The following is a 15,132-nucleotide window of genomic DNA, read 5'->3' as shown; positions in this document are numbered from 1 at the left end:
TTGTGGCTATAACAATTGAAATTCCTCACAAAGTTGAAAGAACTTAAAACTTTTGTTCGGTTAATGATTCAAACAGTTATAATTGTACATGGCTTAGAAGTTAAGAGTAAATACTGCTTTCTTAATTATGATTTTTGAGTAAATGTTTTTTTTCCCCGAGCTCCGCATGTGGACGTCATGACGTTTTCTCTCCAACCTGAACGACGTTGACAGAAAATTCTGTTCAATATGGCTGCCCTTCTCGAGCGACTGGAGAACACATTTGGAGAAACTTGTAAGTAAGACGGAACCTTCGTTATGTTTATTTTTTCCGTAAAAAAGCAAGTATATTAATATGTTGCAGCCAATAACTTGTTTTCGAATGCGCTGTTGTGTTAAAAAGCACAGACCCAGGTGGTGAATAGTTGTTCGCGCTCTTTTTCAAACATAGATTATGTCGTCAGTTTTACAGTTTTAACCGATTAAAACAGTTTTACTAAGAATCACACATAAAGAAAGGGTCTTAGTGATATTTTAACGACCCCTTGCCAACCCAAGAAAGTTGGCGTTTTTACAACAACAGCCTCATTGTTCGGCAGGTTTTTTTTCTTCTCATTAGCATCATTGAAATGTGGCTTAGCTAGCAGTGGCAACTTCTATCTAAAACAATTGAAATATAGCAAGGTGTTGTATATTTAGTGTGCTAATAAGGTTTTCAATTTTATTTTTTCTTCCAAGGCTGAAGACCAAAGACAAAAAGACAGAAGAAAAAAAAAAATTCAGACTGCAATTAATTTCAGGTGGAGACAGTAAGCACAGGTGAGTTGAAAGATCTATTGAAGAGTCCGTTCTTCATGGCCATTAAAACATTTTTAGGTTAAAAGACCTGTGTCATGAATCGCTGTGCGGCAGGCAGGAGTTGGACCCAAAATGCAGGACTCAGACGATGAACTCAAAATCACAGCTTTAATTGCTGGTCACAGAAAACGAGCATACAAAACTAAACTGGGAAAATATAAACTCACAGCTTGCAGAGAGGCACACAAGGAAACACACAGCTTGAGGGACAACGCAACACTGACTCAGAGAAACACAGGGTTTAAATACAATGGGAAGTAACGAGGGGAATGAGACACAGAAGGAGAGCACAGCTGGGAGAAATCAGAACTGACGAGACAAGGGAGCAACGTAGGATACACTCACATGAGACACAGACCTTCAAAGTAAAACAGGAATTAGCACAGATGCAAACTAGACTAGGGGAGACAGAGCAACTAAGAAACACAGAAGGCAGCTACCAAATACTCAGAACTAAACAGAATACAAGAACACCAAACTAAGACACTACACTAAAGAACAAGCTGGGACAACAAAGAGAACTAAGAACATAATACAAAAAACTCAGAGGTACAAGAAACTCAAAACACTGGGTCACTGACCCAGGACCGTGACAACCTGTTTTTTTTTTAATCATGCCCTGGCTTTGTCACACTGAATCATGTTGAAAAGATCTATTTTCATGGCTCCCCCCATTACCATTTCCTTGTACTTCTTTCTACCAGTCTATTTTATTTTGTGACATTAACATCTTAAATGTACCCCTAATTATTAATAGCTGTGTTAGTATTTATAATGCTTTTTTTTTTATCATGTGCAGATCTACCAAGGGTCAGTGGCACAGTTCACCTTTTGTGGTAAGTTATAACACTTCATATGTGGTCACATAAGTAAGTTGTTTCATCAGTTGTTCAGTTCTTATAAAATGTTGTATAATTGTACCAAATCACTGAGGATACATCCAATGTGTAAATCACAATCAACAATTTTACTGTGATATTCGCTCGTGTTTAGAGAATCTCCATTATCTTTGTTACTGAGTTTCCATTTTTGTAGGGCCAAATTTGTATTAAAAATTAATATTTTCATATGATGTGAAATGACTCAATCATTTCTAATTTTTAGAAGAAACCATTCATTAAGTCACTTAAGGTGAAGATTTCATATATTGATAATGATAAAATTAACACAAATTAAAAGTTTCACTGATAAACACACAATGTTTCCTTGCTTTGAACCCCATGTTCTATATAGATTACAGCTCTGATCTGGAGAACACTATTTTAAAATACTGTGTAGGGTTTTTGTCAAATGATTAAGAAACAGACTCTCTGTCACATAACACAGAAAGGTTGTATCTTAAAAGAAAAGTCTCCAAAATTTGGTAGAGTCTGATGTCATGCAGTTTCATAAACATGTATTCTCCACAAAGAATGACACCTGAAAACTTTGCGTTAAAGGAACTTTTCTTTTCCCTTTTTAGGAGGCGCCTGATATCAACGTGAAACGCACTGCAGTACTTCGTGCCCTTCCTGTATACCTGTGGGAGGAGGACCCAGAATTCTTTTAGACATGTAATGTAAGTGTATTTTTGCATTACTTAAATTCTGCCTGTAAGATAAAATGCTATGGATTTTTTTAAATACAATTTAATACCCTAGAAGCTACCAAATTGTACAAACAAAATACCCTCCCTTTAGAAAACCCTCACACACACACACACAGGTCAGGAGCAGGGCACAGGCGTATCACAGCACTATGGCTATGCTGCAGGTGGCCCAAAAACCAGGCTGAAGTCAAGATTTAGTTTCTTTTTGAGATAAAGTCATGAAATAAAAAATTACTTTTTTTTTTAGAAAAATAACAAAAATACAAATTATGTAATGCAAGAAGCTAACACGTTAATGTACATTTTTCAAAAAAGTAGAGTACCCTAACTCGTTACAAAGTAACCCACTACACTGCTGAATGTTTTGCTAGATTACAGGTCATGCTTGTCACATTCTCTCAAACTAAGCTTACTTATTTAATTGGGGCGATCGTGGCTCAAGAGTTGGCAGTTTGTCTTGTAATCAGAAGGTTGGCGGTTCGAGCCCCGGCTCCGACAGTCTCGGTCGTTGTGTCCTTGGGCAAGACACTTCACCCGTTGCCTACTGGTGGTGGTCAGAGGGCCCGCTGGTGCCAGTGTCCGGCAGCCTTGCCTCTGTCAGTGCGCCCCAGGGTGGCTGTGGCTACAATGTAGCTGCCATCACCAGTGTGTGAATGTGTGGATGACTGAATGTGTAAAGCGCTTTGGGGTCCTTAGGGACTAGTAAAGCGCTATACAAATACAGGCCATTTACCATTGATACTGTGTCTATTCCAGGCGGACGCATTGGATGAGTCGACCCTCATTGACCCTCCAGTTGCCCTTCTCACTGTGGTTACCGACAGCGCTTCCCAGTCCAGTCCATTTTACTTCCTCAAGCATGGCTGTTGTGGTGAAAGGCGACTAGGTGATGCGTGATATTCCCAGATTTGCAGATGCATTTGCTTTATTGTTTGGCTTGATCTATGCTCTGCATTTAGACTACCCCAGGAAGCTGGTTCACACATTTGCCTTAGTCCAAAATATCTTCATGGGGCTTGATGACGGCAAACCCCTGAAACCCCTGGCTACATGCTCTTAAGGAATATAAGGCAATGTTTGTTAGGACACGCACTCTGTTACTGAGCACTTTGTTTGAAGCACTTTAAGCACTTTAAGTTTACTACAGGCTTTGGGTGGATTTAACTCCATCAGTTTACCTAATTTTCCTATACTTGACTGCCTTATCTGGTTATTTGGAAGCTGATCGTCTTTGTACCCATTTTAAAAAATTGTTTTTCATTTCTATTTTTAAAAAAAGTGATTAGTATTTGACTTTTTGTTTTGCATTTTTGTGTATTTTGAGAAAGATGCAATTAGGACTGATGTCGTCATTTTATAAAAAGATAAATGTTCTACACAGAATTTATAATGCTCCCTTTATGGTGCCGATGTCCATGTTAGTGGTTTTATAAAAACATTTGTGATGTTTTTAAATTTTCATGAAAAAATGTTAAATAAACAAAATGTAAAGTAACTGAATTTCCGTACTTTTTTTTTTTAGTAGTCTATATTATATATAGACTATATATTATTACTATATATAGATATTTGTTTCAATGTTTGAGTGTATACACTCAAACATTGAAACATGAATATATTTTAATTAATAATCAGATAATTTGAGTTTAGGTTGTAATATAATTGCATTGTGTTGCATCAAAATAACAAACTACAAGAAACACAAAAAATATTGAAATTAAAGTATACAGTCTTTGAGTAAAGCTCAATTTATAAAATATAAAATATAATTTTAAATTTTTAGGTTAACAATAAATACAAATTTTGAGTACCCCCATACTTAGAAGAGATGAGTTTGTGTACTTAAATCTTTTGAGGTAATCAGTTTCCACAAAAGTTTTAAGTTCAGTCAACTTGTTCAGGTTTACAGTGTACAGCGGTCCCTCGGTATAAAGCGGTGCACCTTTCATGGCCTCCCTGTTTCGCAAATTTCTTTTGTGTGCAATTTTGCAATTTTCATTCGATAATACTGGACTTTCTACAAAGGTTTGAACTTTTAGAGTGTTTAAACCATAGAGAAAAGTGCGGACATGTTCGAGCCTGTCGGAGAAAAGTCTATAAAGTGTGTAAGAACGAGACAGAGATCTCTTCTCTTGGTGTCCTACTTCTTGGTGTCACAAGTAGGATGGAGTGTCCTGCCACATCTTGAGTCACATACTGGAGAAAGAGATTCAAGAACAGGGACAAGTGATTGAATAGAATATTCGTTGTCTGGACAACTTGAGACTGGAACAAAGGAAAGTAAGGGTTAGCAAGGGTTAGCCGTTAACCCAGCTACGGTGGCTGCAGTCCAGGACTGGCCGACACCTTTGAACGTCAAAGAGCTTCGGAGCTTCCTAGCCTAGCATTATACTACCGCCAGTTCATCAAAGGGTTTGCCACCATTCCCAGCCCCTTCCACTCCCTGACCCACAAGGGCCAGCCCTTCAACTGGATTGAGTAAAGGAGGCTTTCACAAAAGCCCCAGTTCTGGCCTACCCTGATACTCTGGAGTGCCATTGTTGCCACGGATACCAACAATGTCGGGGTTGGGGCTGTCCTGTGTCATTCAGGGTGGAGATGGAGAACGTGTTGTGGCTTATTTCATTGGGTCAAGCTAAGAAAATCCACTGAGTTACTCAGCGCAAGCCGCTTGCTGTAGTACTAGCAGTACAGCGTTTCCAACCATGTTTGCATGTCTGCCACTTCCTCCTCCGGGACCATGCGTCCCTAACCTGGCTTTTAAACGTCAAGTACCCAGGAGGCCAGGTGGAGGAACGAGGGTAAGCAGCACCAAGTGTAGCTGCTGTTCAGACTATCTCCAGTGAAGAAGGGTGGTTCCCTCTTCACGCAGCAGCCTGAGCCTGAGTTTGCTGGTGGGCAAGATGTGGACTACCTCAGGAGGCTCAGCGAGTGGCTACAAGTGGTCCATGATTACACTCACCAGGCCCAGGACTATGCAGGATTATGGCAGAAAGTCATAGGCCCACCTTCTTGCGGTCACCTTATCTAAGGTGACCGCAAGAAGGGTGTGTCCCCCAAGCTTTGCAGTCACTGTCAAGAGCCTGCGGAAGTCATGTCATGACACAGTTATCTGAGGTGCATGCTCGTGTTGCATCACGACAGACTCGCACCATATCACCCACTCGCGTCACCTGCTGTTGGAGAAGGGGGTGCCAGCTGTACTCCATGTCCTAATCAGAATGACTCTCCCCTTGCTGGCCTCAATCGACCTGCTCGCCTAAGGTGGACTCCTGGCCATTTGAAAGACTTTCTGTGGGTGATAGGGTTGTCGGGGACTGACTAACCCCTTCAGGTGGGGTCTAGGTAGCGGGCTAAGGGGAGGAGCCACTAGCCCAAAGACTCATGGGAGTGTTCATTCATCTGACATTGTTAAGTTACAGATTATTGTCCATAATGGCTTTTTTCCCCTCCACCCACTGAACAGCTAACAATAATGCCAACGTTTCCCCTGTGTACACTGAGAGTCCATTATTGAGCCTGTTTCCTGCTTTTATCTGAAAATCTGGAACAGTGGATGCCACACCCACTTGATTGACTATCTATCTATCTATATAGATATAGATCTATATAAAATCATAAAAATCATTAATATAATCCTGTACTGTATGAGAATTTAAAATAAATCCCTTACCTTTATTTATCCTGTGTAAAAACACACGGTCTACCTTTGCAGTGGGACTACTTGCTATTAATTTGACCTATTTGGTTTTCTATTGCTTTCCAGGTTTGTGTCCATCCAAAAGTCTTTGACTCCATTTTTTCTTTCTGCCAACAAGGTTTAATTGTTTCCTGTGTGGGGTGATCCTGTCCCTCCCTTGCAATTTCACCCAGTATTTAATGTGAGTTGTTCTCTTCTGATATCAAGAGGGATTTCTCCCATTTCCACCTGAAGAGAATCTGTTGGGGTTGATTTTGTTACACCTGTACAGAGTCTTAAAGCTTGGTTCTGAATGCAGTCTGATTTTTTTGCACTTGTCTCTGCTACTGTATTATATACTATGCTTTCATAATCTAACAGTGATCTAATTAAACCAGTATACATAGCTCTGAGTGACAACCTATCTCCTCCCCAGTCTGTACCTACAAAACATCTCATTATATTTTAAACCTTTTTACATTTAGTTATTATATTTATATACTGCCCAAGCATCTCTCTCATCAAACCACACACCAAGAAATCTGAACTGCTGAACTCTTTCTAATTCTTGACCATACACCTTTAGTGTCACTTCAGCACCAGTTCTGTTGCTTGTAGCAGTCATACTTAGTCTTATCCACACAGAACTTAAATCCCCATCTATGAGACCATTCTTCAACTTTTATTATAGCTCCCTGCAATTTTTTAACAATAAATTTTAAATTCCTTCCTCTAGTCCACATTGCACATCATCTGCAAAAAGTGAGTACCCTGTTCCACCTTCTATATTTTATACACATCTTTAACCATAAGTGAAAATAATAAGGGCTCACTATACTCCCCTGTGGTGTTCCATTTTCAACCATATAACTCTGTAGAATGTCTATTTAAAAGAAAATCCTTCAGCCATCTGAAAATCCAACAATGTGCGTTTTTTCAACTGAATTAATCCTTTCACACATAGTGGTCACTACAGTGGACAGCTATTAAAAGGCTGTTTTCTTGTAATTGTGTCAGTGTTGATGGTATACTTGCACATAAGCCACTACACTGGACACTGATGTGTCACTCCACACCCAATTCACAAGTCAAAACATATGTTGTCAACCTAAGTGGACATGTAAAAATCTATTTGAAAATTACATGTTTAAAAAAATGAATTTCAAAAATCTTTTTTCATGCCTAAAGATGAATAAAAATACTTAGAAAAAAGTCCTCTTTGAGGTTGTCATAATTCATGCATGAAAGGGTTAATAAACCATCTCTCCACGTAAAGTCATATGCATTTTCAATATCAACAAATACTACTACTATGTTTTCTTTATTTACCTGTGGTTTTCTAATTTCATTTTCTAAAAATAAAACTGGATCCATGGTACTTCTTCCTCTCCTAAACCCACTTTGATACCATGAAATGCATCCTTTACTTTCTATGTAGTACATCAATCTATCACGAATCATTTTATCCGTTATTTTGCATATGTTAGAAGTCAATGCTGTTGGTCTATAATTACCAATAGCATTCACATCCCCCACTCATCCTCCACAATGACAACATTTATCTTGTACATTGTCCCCACATTCCTCATACCTATGTTTATCCCCCACACCTAGGACAACTTTCCTGTCCACTGCATGCAGGCAGCTTTGTGCCCATATCTCTGACATTTGTAGCATCTAAGAAGGGGAGGGATATATTTTAACTTTTTCTGGAAGAGTAGGATCTTGAAAATCCAACATCACTGACAAGCTATCAACTCTTTCCCCATTGATTGTTCTTAATAGTTTTTAACTCGATTCACTTCCAAATCTTGAATAGTCCGTTTTAGTTTTTCAAGTTATTGTTATTACTCGTCTTGTTTTTTATTTTCTCCCACAAACAACCTTTCTACCACAGCCTTTTTCAATGTGCATTGCTTTGTTTTCCTTACTCCTCCATCTTAGGGGATATCCAACAAGCAAGAATCCTAAGAGATGGGAACACGTTGATATCCGCAATCTTCTTCTTCAGTCCCCTCGATAATGTGATCAGACTTAACTGTATGTTCTCATCCTCCTTCCTAAACTTCAATATTATTTTGAATTCGTCTCTGACAATCCTCTTCCGAACTACCGAAGTCCCTTCTTCTGAACTGATTTCTGTTGTTGCCTTTTTGCATTTTGGTGTCCAACCAAACGTTCATCGTCTCCCCACTTCCTACCTCACCCTCATCCGTCAAGTCCTCTATAGCCACATCATTCTCATCCTCTACCTGAGTCGCAGTTCCAATCCAGTCACAAGCCAGCTAATGCCAATTGGCCAGAAGGTTCCACTGAAAAATCTCTACTCTAAACAGTTGTTGGTTGAGTCAAATTTAACCTGGGGCCAGTGCCCCTGTGGCCCCACCCCTAGAACCGCCACTGGGCTACATGACACAGGAATTTAATCTACCAGTAATTAAACTACTACTTAAAAAGCCATCAGCTATTTTAGCTAATTATAGACCAAGCTCCAATATTCCTTTTATCTCAAAAATTGTTGAAAGAGTAGTTAAGTAGTTAAAACAGCTAACTGTTCAGCTGCAGAGGAATGGCTTATTTGAAGCATTTGAGTCAAGTTTCAGAGCTCATCACAGCACAGAAACAGCTTTAGTGAAGGTTACAAATGATCTTCTTATGGCCTCTGACAGTGGACTCATCTCTGTGCTTGTCCTGCTAGACCTCAGTGCAGCGTTCGATACTGTCGACCATTAGATTTTATTACAGCATTTACAGCATGTTGTAGGCATTAAAGATAGCCCTGCAGTGGTTTAAATCTTATCTAGCAGACTCCAATTTCTTCATGTAAATGGAGAGGAGTCTTCACACGGTGAGGATAATTATGGAGTTCCACAGGGTTCAGTGCTAGGACCAATTCTGTTTACATTTTACATGCTTCTCCTAGGCAGTATCATCAGAAGACATAGCATACATTTACACTGCTATGCTGATGAAACCCAGCTCTATCTGTCCATGAAGCCAGATAACACACACCAAGTAGTTAAACTGCAGGAATGTCTTAAAGACATAAAGACCTGGATGGCCTCTAATTTTCTTCCTCTAAAAAAAAAAGCCCCAAAAATCATAGAAATATGGTATCTGAGGTATCTGGCTCTTTTCCACAGTTAAACATGATATATAAGTCACTTTGATAACTTAAAAATGTTGTTGTTTGGCTTTTTCAGTGTTTTATTTGTTCGTGAGTAAATCGGTTTGGCTGAGATTAAAGTTATTAGAGATTATTAGTTATTAGTCCCTCGGGAGGGTTCCTCCGGGGTTTTCACACAGCTGAATAAACGTTAAACAGAAAACTGATTAAACAGAAGTGTGAGACGGCCGGGAGCTTAAGTCAGCGCCCGGTTATATTTTAGATAGCAAGGAGCAGACGGCAGTTTCACTCCACCGAGGGAGCTCGTGGAGCTCCCTAATTCTGAGGTCTCAAGGTTGGCAAGTATGGCCACAACATCTCACTTTCTTTGCCACATGTATCGCAAACCATGTCTCAGCTGTTTGTGGAGGTAAAATACGTTCACACAATTACGCTCAGCCATTGTTGTAAGTGCACACGCCAAGGGGCTGCAAGACATTTATACAGCCGTATTTTGCACATGACTATGAAAGGCGTTAGAGGAAGTAGTTCCTTTGAATGTAGACAATCCGAATGTTATAGTTTCTTTCCACTGTGTTCCTGTTAATGATAAACTACAAATTTACCCTAAATTACTAAAATATCGATATTTTAATGTGAGAATCGATTCTAGAACATAAATGATTGGTATCGGAGGAATCGATATTTCAGGATCGATCCACACATCACTACTATATAAAATAAAAATTAATTGAATTGAACCTGTCAAGACAATAGGTCACTTTTCCCTTAGTCTGATGATTTTGGAGATTTATTCCTGTAAAAAAGGATAGGATGGATTTTCAATTTCACTGTGCCATGTGGTCAGATGAAATTCAATTCTATATAAACAAAACTTAATTACACAGGATGCTTTTTTCCAATTGTATCTTTAAGTAATTTTATTTTAACATTGTTCCCTATTTGAAGGTTAAATATTTAATTGAAATCATGTGTAACACTGAAATGAGCACTCTCTGTGGGTGAATTACATTTCTAGTCTCACGTTCTCATTTTATTTCCTCAGCTTTAACGTCATTGAAAGTTGTCACCGTGGGTGAAAGTGTGAGGACAACTGTCTGTGATTTCCTGCACAGAGATGTGTGAGGCTGCAGTTGGGCAGATTATCAGTGTGTTATGTCTTCAGGAGTTGATTGCAATGGAAGCCTGTTGTACTTACCAAGGAGCATATGCACTGTATTGTGTTTAATTAAAACTATTAAGTAGGCAGAACTCAATTTTTTTCAATGTGTTATTAGAACTCAATTTAAGTAACTTACCAGTACTTTTTACGCAAAAATGCTGATCAACTCAATTTATTTGAGTTTTTTTTACTTAGAAAAGCTAGAGCTCTCCGAAAACGTCAGAGCGCTTTTGCAAACATGTGATGTCTTGATAAATCGAGCAGATACTTGAACTTTACACAGCTACATTCTTGCCTGAAAATATCTTAAAAGTTTATTTGGTGACCCAGAAAGGGTAATCTGGGGAAACGGAGGATTGCATTTGTCGGCTGCGGTTGTCGGAGACTGTGCGGCAATGGCGGAGGAGCGCAGCTAAAAAAACTTTAAATATTACATTTTCTATGTCACAAAATAAACTTTTAAGATATTTTCAGGCGAGAATGTAGCTGTGTAAAGTTCAAGTATCTGCTCGATTTATCAAGACATCACATGTTTGCAAAAGTGCTCAGACGTTTTCGGAGACGTCTATTTTTTTATGCTTTGTGGCAGCTTTTGAACATCTGTGGCATCTATTAATGTCAAATCTAGACTTTCTTTAACAACATAAGCAAACTGCTTTTATATTTAACCACTTTTCTGTTTAAATACAATTGAAATAATAATATTAACAATAGTATTTTTTTTTTAAAACATGTGTTTAAAAACAAGTTTTGTGGTGAAAGCTATAATCCAGAATAGTGGCCTGTTAAATGGTTAAAGACTAGGTTGGCTTTATACTTGAGAATAAAGTATTACAGCTTGTCCTTCTAAAGAATTAAGTTATATTCCACAGTTGAATCATAAGAAACATTATGTTACATATGAACACTGCCATATGTTAGATCTGGTCATTTTGCTTATAAGAAACTTTATATATTGGAAGTTAGCTTTTAACAAGCATGTAATGATTATATTTAAATTAGGTGGTCTTTTTTAAACACATCTCTTTAGGCCTAAACTGACAGTGCCAATACCACACATTCAGACACAGTAGTAGATGGTGTTTTTACTACTATATGTGTTAGTCTAATTTGGTTGTATGCGGTCTACATTGACCCTCTGTGTTGTACGTTATTATGACTGCACAGCCATTAAGGATCAAATCAGCTTCTGAAAAAATTCTGTGTTTTCTCCCTCTGCTTGCTTCTTGCTGTCTTTGAGGGACCAGCACTCCTGCTGTTGGACAGAAAGACATCAGTAAGTATTTTGGTTTTCCAATATATTAGCAACTGTCAGTGACATTTATATTAATGAGGCTGAGCTTTAATCATACTTTAGATCAGCCTGTTTTACTTATTGTTTTATTTGTGCTTTGGTTTGGGGAAGTTGTTTCTGTACTGATCTTTTCCTGTCTTCTGTTATTAGACTTGAGGACTTGAAGGCAAAAAAAGGACGATCATTAGCAGATCGTTTTGGACATGAATGAAGAAAAATACAGATTTTACTTTTTTTTTTTTTTAAAGGCAAAAATAAAATTGTAAAAATGAACTCAGACTGAGGCACTTACTATTTTTTATGGACAGGAGCCTCAATTTATAGAAGCGTTTCATCTATTGTCCAAGATGATTTTTATAAGTTAATGGTGGAAAACAATAAGGGTACATTGATATTATCTCAAACTGCTGAAAATGAACATTTACACTTTTGACAAACATCTATCCCCCCAACACCACAGTTACATATTCCCAACCTTAAAAAGATTATTTTAGATTTCCAAATGAGCAGGATCTTGGTTAGGATTCCCTGGGTCCAAACCACAGAAAAGCCAATAGTGGTTTGGATGATTGATGAGAAATGAAAAAAAAATGAAAGCAAAATCATTCAAACTTTAGTGTTTCATCTGAATTTTTTTAGCCCTGACCAGAAAGTGAAAACAGAAAGCATCCAGACTAAAGCTCTGTCATTGCATGGTGTTGTTTCTGAGTGGGCTGGGATTGCTCAGGGCTGATATCAAAACAATGCTTGTTTCAGTACATGTAATTTGTGATCTATAAAAATAAAATAGTTAGAGCTAGATCAGGTGACCCTGAATCATCCCTTAGTGCATCATGGGAGTTATGCAGTCTAGACCACAGCATAACTGAGTATTTCTTTTTCACCCACCTTTTTTACTCACCATCTGTTTATACGTTAACCATTAGTTATAAATCTCGGGCTCTCTTCCACAGTACGCCTTCATCTTGTCTTCCTCCCCTGACAACTGGCCACTAGCTGAGCCTGGTTCTGCCAGAGGTTTTTTCCTTCCCGCTGTTGCCAAAGAGCTCAAATGGGGTCATATGATTTTGGCAGTTTTCTCTGTTTTGATTGTGTTATTTTAGTGTTTTTACCTTACAAAATAAAACACCTTGAGGGAATTGTTGTTTTGATTTGACACTATATAAATAAAATTGAATTGAATTCATATTCAGCATTCTTTGACAATATATCCACAATCCACCTCCTCTGCACATGTCCAAACCATCTCGACGTTGCTTTTGTCTTTTTCTCCAAAATGCTCAACCTGATCTGTCCCTCCGATGTAGTTATGTCTATCTTGCTAAATGGTATATGCACTGGTTCTTATACAGTGCCTTTCAGTGCCTTATTCGACCAGCCACTTTTTATAATGTCACTGCTTTCTATCAGTCTTTCTTAATGAAATGTTGTAAGTTCTTTAATCTAATATTACTAATCAGTCGAAAAATATTTTTTTAATTTGTACAATTTAGTCAAGTAATAAACAGACCATGCCGATGTTTTATCATTCAACTGCTAATATTAGCAATACTGACTGATGGTACTATAAATATGTGTTCATGTGTGGATTTGCACATGCACCTTTAAGACAGCTGCTATTCTAGCTTTGAATCAGAGGGTTTGAGACGTTGGTGAAACAGCTCTGGATTATTTTGTTTGCAAAGCAAAGGAATGTCTTTCTGATTTGTATTAATACACGACAGCTCTATTGTTGCTTAGTGCATTATTCATTACTGGGTTTTTTGTTTTGTTTTGTCATTTTATAACTTTAAGTTGTAATAACTTCGCTAACATAATGATAAAGTTATAACCGTAAGCTAGCTAAGGTTTTAGTCAAAAGCAAGGCAATACTTCTCATTGCTGTTCCTGGTGAAAAATGCATATGTCAAGTTCAGACACTTTTTTTCTTCCGTTTCTTTCTCCATTTCAAGCCCTAACATTAATGATTTTTGTCAGTTTAAAAAGTTCTAAAGTGGTGGTTTGCTTTCTAAAAAAATGTTGCTGTATTTTCTTTTTTAAGCCACAGATACCTCCTTTAGGCAACAGATCATCCTGGTTAGGCTTAGAAATGATGTGTTTTGGGCTAAAATACACCTTTAAAAAATACAGTGCTTGCACAGAAAGTGTGCAGAGCATACCTTTTCTCATCCCCTATTCTGGCTGTAATGCCATGGGATTTAAAAACTTGTGACGTTTTTTAGGTCACTGCTTTTACAAAATAAAGTCTTTTCATTTGTTTATTTGTCTAGCTCGGGGGTAGGGGTACACTGTAAAAGAAGTTGTAGAATTTACGGTGAATTACTGGCAGCTGTGGTTGCCAGAATTTCACCGGGAAAAATAAACTGTAAATGTAGAACACAAAACGGTACACTATTTTGGTAACCATAAATTTCACAGTAAATAATAATTATTTTATTTACAGTAAATGACTATGAATTTAAAAATAAATTGTAAAATTGTTTATGGGTAATTCATGTGAAAACAACAGACATTCTGTTAACCTAATTACAGTCTTACTTCATTAAATATAGTGAAACTGTATAAAATAATATGGCATCATAGTAAAAAGTTGAATATTACGATAAATTACTGGCAGCTGTGATTGCCAGAATTTCACCGTGAAAATATAGTGATAATGCAGAATACATAACGGTATGCTATGTTGATAAATGTAAAAATTCACAATAAAGAATCATAAACCTGTTCATGGTAACTCATGTAAAAACAACAGACGTTCCATTAAGCTGATTACAGTTTTACATTGTCAAATATAGTGAAACTGTATAAAATAAATATTAAAAAGTTCAATATTACGGTAAAATACTTGCATCTGTGGTTGCCAGAATTTCACCGTGAAAATATAGTGATAATGCAGAATACATAACGGTATACTTTGTTGAGAAATATAAACACAGTGAACTTTGGTTTTTGCACAATAATTACATTGAAATAAAAAAGCTAATATAATGTAAACCTGTTAAAATACAATTTTAATAAGCTTGTTTACCGTCTCCTATTGACAAAGCAAAGAAGAGCTGTATAATACAAAACATGTTTTTTTTTATTCAAAAGTTCATATTTACAGTAAATTACTGGCAGCTCTTGTAGCCAGAATGTCGTCTAAAAAATTAAGCTCCAACAAATGAGGCAATAAAAATCATAGGGCCAACTGGCATAAAATTTACATTCTATGACTTTTTGTTATAATTTACTAAAAACATTAATAAAAACCAGTAGAGACAATGATTAAGTTAAACAGTTAATATTAAATATTAACTGCACGGTGGCACGGTGGTTAGCACTGTTGCCGCACAGCAAGAAGGTCCTGAGTTCAATTCCAACATCAGGCCGGGGTCTTTCTGTGTGGAGTTTGCATGTTCTCCCCGTGTTTGCGTGGGTTCCCTCCGGGTACTCCGGCTTCCTC

General features: G+C 37.5%; 1 long non-coding RNA gene across 1 annotated transcript; it reads left to right on the top strand.

Annotated features, from left to right (window-relative positions):
- Window positions 1–207: 207 nt before the first annotated feature.
- LOC146708759 (uncharacterized) lies at window positions 208–3,920 on the top strand. Its single transcript, XR_014920628.1, has 4 exons — window positions 208–274; window positions 718–798; window positions 2,300–2,395; window positions 3,182–3,920. It is a non-coding gene; the product is annotated as an uncharacterized LOC146708759 (long non-coding RNA).
- Window positions 3,921–15,132: the final 11,212 nt, after the last annotated feature.

This window comes from Copadichromis virginalis, linkage group LG5 (assembly GCF_057382275.1).
Source record: "Copadichromis virginalis isolate Kocher_CV1m ecotype Utaka linkage group LG5, C_Virginalis_male_GT1.1, whole genome shotgun sequence".
Taxonomy (NCBI): Eukaryota; Metazoa; Chordata; class Actinopteri; order Cichliformes; family Cichlidae; genus Copadichromis; species Copadichromis virginalis.
Note: the sequence above shows the minus strand (reverse complement) of the source record. Positions and strands in the feature narration are given on the sequence as shown.